The sequence below is a fragment of the Macaca mulatta genome, chromosome 6 (assembly GCF_049350105.2).
Source record: "Macaca mulatta isolate MMU2019108-1 chromosome 6, T2T-MMU8v2.0, whole genome shotgun sequence".
Lineage (NCBI taxonomy): Eukaryota > Metazoa > Chordata > Mammalia > Primates > Cercopithecidae > Macaca > Macaca mulatta.
Genome location: NC_133411.1, coordinates 130289421 through 130298002, shown reverse-complemented (window position 1 = coordinate 130298002; position 8582 = coordinate 130289421).

Genomic DNA, 8582 nt, shown 5'->3' with positions numbered 1-8582 from the left:
ACTCATCCCCACACTCATCAAGTTGTATACATTACATGTGCACAGCTTTTTGTATTGCCAATCATACGTCGATGAAGTGTTTCTAAAAAATGAAAGATAAGAATGCATTGCATATTTTAAGAAACACTATAGTTTACATGTAAAACAATATGAGTTTTGATATCAAACAATGGTGGACTGGCGTTTCAACTCTCTGCTTATTATCTATATATAATTCTGCACAGTTTAACCTCTGGTGCTTCTGTTTTGCCTTGAAAGGTTCCTAGGTACCTCATAGAGTTGCTTTGACAGGGAATAAATCAATGAATGAAAAGCACTTAGCACCATTTCAGTTGTGTGCTAGCACTCAATAAATGTTAACTGGAGATTGGGTATCTATTGTGGCATATGTATGGTTAAGCAGTTATATCTTTTTGAATTTATTATGTATCATATGAAGAGTTGATATTCAAAATAGATACAGAAAAGTATCTGTAGTAGCCAAAGTGACCTAACCGATTAGAATAGTCCATATGCCTTACTTACTGGTGCCTACTTGCTAAAATCAGGAGGGTATATGATATGAAATTTAAAAATTATATACTAAAGAAAACTTCATGCATGTATCACTCTATAGTTATTCTTATATGTGCTTGTGTTTTGCCTCTTTACATATTAAAAAGTATAATGTAAATAAACAATGCTCTTATGATTTCCTGAGGAAACAAAACACATAATCAGGTTTTAAAGTAATTACCATATTAAATACAAGAGAAAAAAGGCAACATAAGAAAGATTAACTTGATACCATAAGCTATTTAATGTTATTTTTATAATATAATAGTAAAAACTAAAAGAGATAAATTAACATAATTTTAAAATTAAAATAGTTTTTAAGTTGAGATATGGAACTGAGATAATTGCAATTTAAATTACCTAGGATAGGAAAAAAATTAATGTAAATTTATATATTAAGAACATGTTCACCCTGTTTTTAAATGAATGCCTACATAAGTTTAATATTTAAAATTGACTTATTAAACTATTCTAATAGAAGAATTTCAATATATAATTTCTGAATTATGCTGAAGTAGCTCCATCAGTGCTACAATAAGATAAGCAGATGTAATTTACATGAGTGCCATAGTTTGAGATGCTTGATTTGTTAACCCCAAAAAAGCAGAGTTTATTTGCCTGGTAACAAAGAACTCTTCATGAGAAGGCAGGTTTTGATCAATAGAAGTTTTATTACTTGGTACAAGTAAGGAGGACACAGGAACTATTTTCCAAAGCAGTGTCTTTCTGAGGGAAAGTGACAAGACAGTTTTAGGAGAGGGGGGAAAGGGGAGAGAGTGAATCATTATATGTAAAAGAGTGGTTCCACTAGTGCAAACACAGTGAGTCATTATGCCAACTATAGGTCGCATGTCTTGGTATTGAAGCTGTAGCTTTTGTGGGATGGAGACTTTAGCATGGTAATGAGGAACGTTTACTTGGCTTCATCTGTAAGTTGCCAGGGTGTGTCAGAAGATGATTCCAACCAACAAAGTGATCATATTCCACACAGAGTTTGGGGAAAAACAGCCTGCAGGGCATAGGCTCTAAAACAGGCCAATTGTTCTGGTGACTACAAGCCTATAATCTCTGAAGAGCCTGCCTGTCTGCTTGCAGACTGACTATGTAGTTTGGCATGACTCCTCTTAGGAAATGTTGCATAAAAGTAATCTTGTCACCTGGATTTTTCTCTAAAAATAGAGCACATTAGAATGCTGTGTAAATACAATTTAATAAAACTGTATTTTTGAGTGATTTAGGTAATCTCTCAGCAGTTTCATGTTTTATTTTAATACCTATTTTTAAATGACACAGTCTATGTCAAATAGGAAGATGGAACTACTTGTCTATTTGAGATTTATTTTTTTCATCATAAAATTCATGTAAGAAATGACTTCTTAGAAAGACAAAACATTCTTTGAAATTAGTATTCTTAATTCATTTTAATTTAAATGTATCTACCAGGTCACCAAGAATACCTTATGTATAAAAAATGGTGAAGGAAAAGTTCAATAATTATATATACACCATGGTGAATTACAATTTTTTTACTTCAGCAAATATGGCACCTTTAAAAGAGATGCCTTACTGGCCAGGAGTGGTGTCTTACACCTGTAATCCCAGCACTTTGGGAGGCCGAGGTGGGTGGATCACAAGGGTCAGGAAATGGAGATCATGCTGGCTAACATGGTGAAATCTCATCTCTACTAAAAATACAAAAAATTAGCCGGGTGTGGTGGCATGTGCCTGTAGTCCCAGCTTCTCGGGAGGCTGAGGCAGGAGAATTGCTTGAATCTGGGAGGCAGAGGTTGCAGTGAGCCAAGATAGCACCACTGCACCCCAGCCTGGGTGACAGAGTGAGACACCGTCTTAAAAAAAAAAAAAAGTGCCTTATCTAATTTATACAAATTAAGTCTTATTTTCAACCTATCTCAGTTAACAAAAATAAAGTACAGTAACTACAAATTAATACATTGCACCACAAGAGAAAATCCAGATCCTGCAGAAGAATTATGATTAATAAGATTAAAAATGCAATGACTATATAGACTTGAAAAATTTTATGGAAAGAAAAATTGTTGATGTGAATATATAAAATGAAAAAACTACTGAAGATCGTAATTGATAAAGTTTTCAGTCAGATATTTTAACAAACAATGTATTAGTTAATATAATTATTTTTCTTTTAACAATATGGGTGAATAAAATTGGGAGAAAAGACACAAGGTGATCCACACTGAGAAATTCCAAATGATGGGTTGAGATAGAACAATCATCTACCTTGTAATTTGTCTACTTCATTTGTTCATCTGTTGGAGTAAGAGGAAAAGAAAAACACACCAAAGTAGGAGTTTTGGAAAATTTACCCTTGTTTTTTACCATTTTATGAAGCTTAAATCTCTTTTTTATAATGTAACTTATTTCATTATTCCATTCCTACATTGATATGGTTTGGCTCTGTGTCCCCACCCAAATCTCATCTTGAATTGTATTCCCACGTGTTGTGGGAGAGACCTGATGGGATGTAATTCAAATCATGGGGGTGGTTTTCCCCATACTGTTCTCGTGGTAGTGAATAAGTCTCACAAGGTCTGGTGGTTTTATCAGGGGTTTCTGCGTATGCAACTTCCTTATTCTTCTCTTGCTGCTGCCATGTAAGAAGTGTCTTTTACCTCACGCCATGATTCTGAGGCCTCCCCAGACATGTGGAAGTGTAAGTCCAATTAAACCTCTTTTTCTTCCCAGTCTCAGGTATGTCTTTATCAGCAGTGTGAAAATGAACTAATAGAGTAAATTGGTACCAGTAGAGTGGTGCATTGCTGAAAAGATACCTGAAAATGTGGAAACAACTTTGAAACTGGGGAACAGGCAGAAGTTGGAACAGTTTGGAGGGCTCAGAAGAAGAAAGGAAAATGTAGGAAAGTTTGGAACCTCCTAAAGATCTGTTGAATGGCTTTGACAAAAATGCTGATAGTGATATGAATAATAAGGTCCAGGCTGAGGTGGTCTCAGATGAAGATGAGGACCTTGTTGGCAACTGGAACAAAGGCGACTTTTGTTTTGTTTTAGAAAAGAGACTGTAGCACAGAGACTGTTGGCATTTTTACCCTGCCCTAGAGATTTATGGAACTTTGAACTTGAGGGAGATGATTTAGGGTATCTGGCTGAAGAAATTTCTAAGCAGCAAAGCATTCAAGTTGTGTCTTGGCTGCTGTTAAAGGCATTCAGTTTTAAAAGGGAAACAGAGCATAAAAGTTCAGAAAATTTGCAGCCTGACAATGCAATAGTAAAGGAAAACCCATTTTTTTTTAGAAGAAATTTAAGCTGGCTGCAGAAATTTGCAAAAGAAAGAAGGGGTGAATGTTAATCCTCAAGACAGTGGCAAAAATGTCTTCAGGGAATGCCATAGATCTTCGTGGCAGCCCCTCCCATCACAGGCCTGGAAGCCTAGGAGGAAAAATTGTTTCCTGGGCTGTTCCCAGGGTCCCCTAGCTGTATACAGCCTAGGGGACTTGGTGCCCTGTGTTCCAGCTGCTCCAGCTGTTGCTAAAAGAGGCCAAGTTATAGTTCATCCCATGGTTTCAGAGGGTACAAGCCCCATACCTTGGCAGATTTCACGTGGTGTTGAGCTTCCAGGTGCACAGAAGTCAAGAATTGAGGTTTGGAAACCTCTGCCTTGATTTCAGAAGATGTATGGAAATGCCTAGATGTCCATGCAAAAGTTTGCTGCAGGGGCAGTACCCTCATAGAGAACCTCTGCTAGGGCAGTGCAGAAGGGAAATGTGGGGTAGGAGCTCCCACACAGAATCCCTACTGGGACATTGCCTAGTGGAGCTGTGAGAAGAATGGTAGATGCCAGAATGGTAGATCCACCAACAGCTTGCACCGTAGGCCTAGAAAAGCCACAGACACTCAATGCCAGCCTGTGAAAGCAGCCAGGAGGGGGCTATGCCCTGCAAAGCCACAGGGGCAGAGCTGTCCAACACTATGGGAACCTACCGCTTCCATCAAGGTTACCTGGATATGAGACATGGAGTCAAAGGAGATCATTTCGGAGCTTTAAAATTTGACTACCCCTCTGGATTTCAGACTTATATGGGCCCTGTAACCCCTTTGTTTTGTCCAACTTCTCCCATTTGGAATGGCTGTATTTACTCAATAGCTGTACCTCCATTGTATCTATGAAGTAACTAGCTTGCTTTTAATTTTGCAGGCTCATAGGTGGAAGGGGCTTGCCTCATCTCAGATAAGACTTTGGACTGTGGACTTTTGGGTTAATGCTGAAATGAGTTAAGACTTTGGGGGACTGTTGAGAAGGCATGATTGGTATTGAAATGTGAGGACGAGATTTGGAAGGGCCAGGGGTGGAGTAAGGTTTAGCTCTGTGGCCCCACCCAAATCTCATCTTAAATTGTACTCGCATAATGCCCAAGTGTTGTGGGAGGGACCCAGTGGAAGATAATTTGAATCATGGGGGCAGTTTCCCCATACAGTTCTCATGGTAGAGAATACATCTCACTAGATCTGATGGTTTTATCAGGGGTTTCCGCTTTTGCATGTTCCTCATTTTTCTCTGGCTGCTGCCAAGTAAGAATTGCTTTTCACCTCCTGCTATGATTCTGAGTCCTCCCCAGCCGTATGGAACTGTATGTCCAATTAAACCTCTTTTTCTTCCCGATAAAGGTATGCCTTTGTCGGCAGCATTAAAACAGAATAATACATGCATTCTCAACAGGTTGTTTTTTTGTTTTTTTGTTTTTTTTTTTTAAACCTGAGTTATCCTTTCATCAAAACTTGAAGGTAAAAGTGTTTTCCTTGGCGCTATGACACCAGGGTTTTTTTTTTAACAGTTATTTCTCATACATTAAGAAATGGCTTAGACTGCCTGAATCTGGCTTTCTGAAGTTGTAGCATGTAAGTTTATTTTTTCTTTTTGCTCAGTTCTATACAAACGTACTGTAGTTTTGGGTTTAGTGATCCTATGCCTAGACTATAACATCTAAAGTGTTTAGATGCAACCTAATAAATTCATTTATGCAATACCTAAACTTGACTACAGTTATTAAACAATGGCATTACTCACCCCACAAAATAAAGTTATTTATGTAAAAGCTTTAGCATAGTGCTTGGAGAATATTAAGACTTAAATTCATGATTGCAAGTTACTATTTCCAAGATGCTTCCTATTTTCTCTTTCTGGAACCAAGGATATTTAATTTGATTCATTGGCTGTACTGCTTCCTTTATTTTGTCTTTTAATTGCACAAATAACATGAATTGGTTATCAGAATTTTTAAACTTATAATAAAATATAGTCAATATTAACTGCAACTTGACATGTCACTTGTAATCAAATAAATCTCTCCAGAGACTATTAATTACACATTTGCACAGTATGTGTTATGTATGTGTATAAGAATATTCAATATAATTCAACAAAAATGTACAACTGCCCTTATATGTTCATAATTTCATACACATATGAATATTTTTAGATAAATTTGTAAAAATTGAATTAATTATTTAAAAGATATGCTGAGAAAAAAATGTACAATTAAGTTTAAATATCTTAAACCAAAAGTTTGGTGGTCCCTGTGAAAATTGTGGGGCTAGCAACAGGCTGCATTTACTGTCTTTGGAGTTCTAGGAAATAGAGCCTTTAAAACCTTGTCCATCCTGTGCATTACCAACCTTTTAGATTTTTGACAATGTTAATAGACAAGTATTAATTTCATCATTGCTTTTTGAAATTAACAGACTTATTTCCACTTCACATTATATTCAAGTCTTTTGATTACATTTACTTTTTCCATTTGGTTGTCATTTCTAGTTGTTTAATTTATAGAAATTTTTATGTTACATAAAATTTTAATTTGTAATATGTTTCCTATCCAGTATTTACATTGCAATTTTTTTCTTTCAGCAGGTTTGATTTAAACTTTGTGTATGGTGCATACACACACACACACACACACACACACACACACACACACCCCCATCCTGTTTGTTCTATTTATCTGAGAACTGTATTGCAATTGCAACAGTATAAATAATGATGTGGTCAATATGTTTTATTTAAATTATAAGTAATTTTTGATACACACTCTAATGATACTAATCTGGTTGCAATTAATCTGGTTGATATATTAGATAATGAGATTATTTTTTTAAACATTCAGAGATATAAAGTTTGTGATTTATCTGTAGTACATGTTTTATATGTAGTACATGTATTCAAATTGTTTGGCCATAGAGATTCTTGTGAAGGGAGAGAGGTGATCATGATACACTTACACGATATACATATTTAGATATAAGGCTTACTTGAAGGAAAGACTTGCTGATAAAAATATTTGAAAGCTAATGTCATTGTCCTAGAAAAAAACAATAAATCAGCTTATAGATGGACATTTGTTTGCTGCCTAGCAAATGGTTTTAAAAGTCAAGGCTTTTTTTTCCCTGTCATACACAAAAAGGCATAGTTTCCTATTTGTTTAGAATCAATAAATGACATTATTTAAAAAATTTAAAAAGAGAAGCACACTATTAGTTGTACTAATGGTAGAATCAATGTTTTTAGAAGAGAGACTGTCTTAAATTGTAATGAAGAGTAGGAATTTGAGAGTTGCACTGATTGATTTTTAATCTTGTCATGACTTTTGCTAAGTTGGTTAGCCTAGCCTCACATAAATGCTATCATCTGCATTGATAGTACATCAATGCTATCATCTATTTACCTCATGTAGTTGTGAGCATCAAGTTAGTTATTCTACTCAGAGTGCTTAAAACTATGCATGGCACATAACTGCTCAATGAATGTTAGCTAATATCATTTTTATTATTATGATTGCTATTATGATTAGCAGTAGGAATAATGGTATTTATAAAATAACAAGTCCTTAAACATACTAGAAGGAGGACAACCCGAGACAGGCAAACAAGGCTGCAGCAAGAGAACTGGAATGTGCTTGACTAAACAATACATAAATTAAGAATGGAAAAAAAAGTCTAATGAGCACCTTCTATGACATTTTAAGGCAACAGAGAGTCATTCGATACATATTTACTGAGAACTGAACATGTAATATGTCATTTCCTAGATGTAATTTGGCATTTGCTAGGTTGGCTCTAAGTACAAAAAAAGTAAGCTTTGAACTCAGGTAACACCTAAAGAACACACAAAAGCTGACAGGATGTCTTTGGGAGAAGACTAAACATGTACTGTATGTAATGACCAGTGCCAAAAAACACAGCAGATCAAAAGCCAAACAGTTATTGTGTTTGGCTGGAGTTCAGAAAATGAGATGACTTTTGGGATAGAGAATCTAAGAGGGAGGGAGATCACAGCAGACAGTGTGAACCTTGTCCACTAGGTTCATCTAACTTAAAAGTATCATCTAGCTTAAAAGTACCATTGAAGGAAGCACTTTAAGCCAGGGAGTGACAAAATCGGATTCTTAAAGATTTATTTAGAAGAGTAATGAGTCTGCAGATTATGTGTGAGAGAGACTAAGGAACACATTTTCATATTTTAGGTTGGTACAAGCATGATGGTTCTAGAAATAGGGAAAAGAAAAATTTGTGGATTCTAGGCATATTTAGGAGATTAATAACAAGGTATAGCAATTGACTAGATGTGAGATGATTAGAGGCTGCCTGGGGGTAAAAAGTAGTTATGGGAGATGACCAAGATTCTGATTTGGCTTGCTATCTGAATGACAGTGCCATTTACTAAAATAGGAAACACAAAAGTAGAAGCAGATTTGGGAGGAAGGAGGAGTATTTAAAATACTCCAATTGTCATGCTTCTTTAATATCCAAATGAAAATTTCACCTCACAATAAAATATATCCATATAACTTGGAAGATGTGGATGGGTTGGATTGTGAGAAGGTATTGGCACAAAGGTATATTGGAAATAAAGCAGTTGAGAAAACTCCCTTAAGGTAATGAGTAGAAAAGGGAGGAAGCCCTGGAATTGATCCCTGACAGCATTTAAGAGCTGTAAAATAAGAGGAAAGTGAAAAGTGAAAGGGAAAAGAAAATTG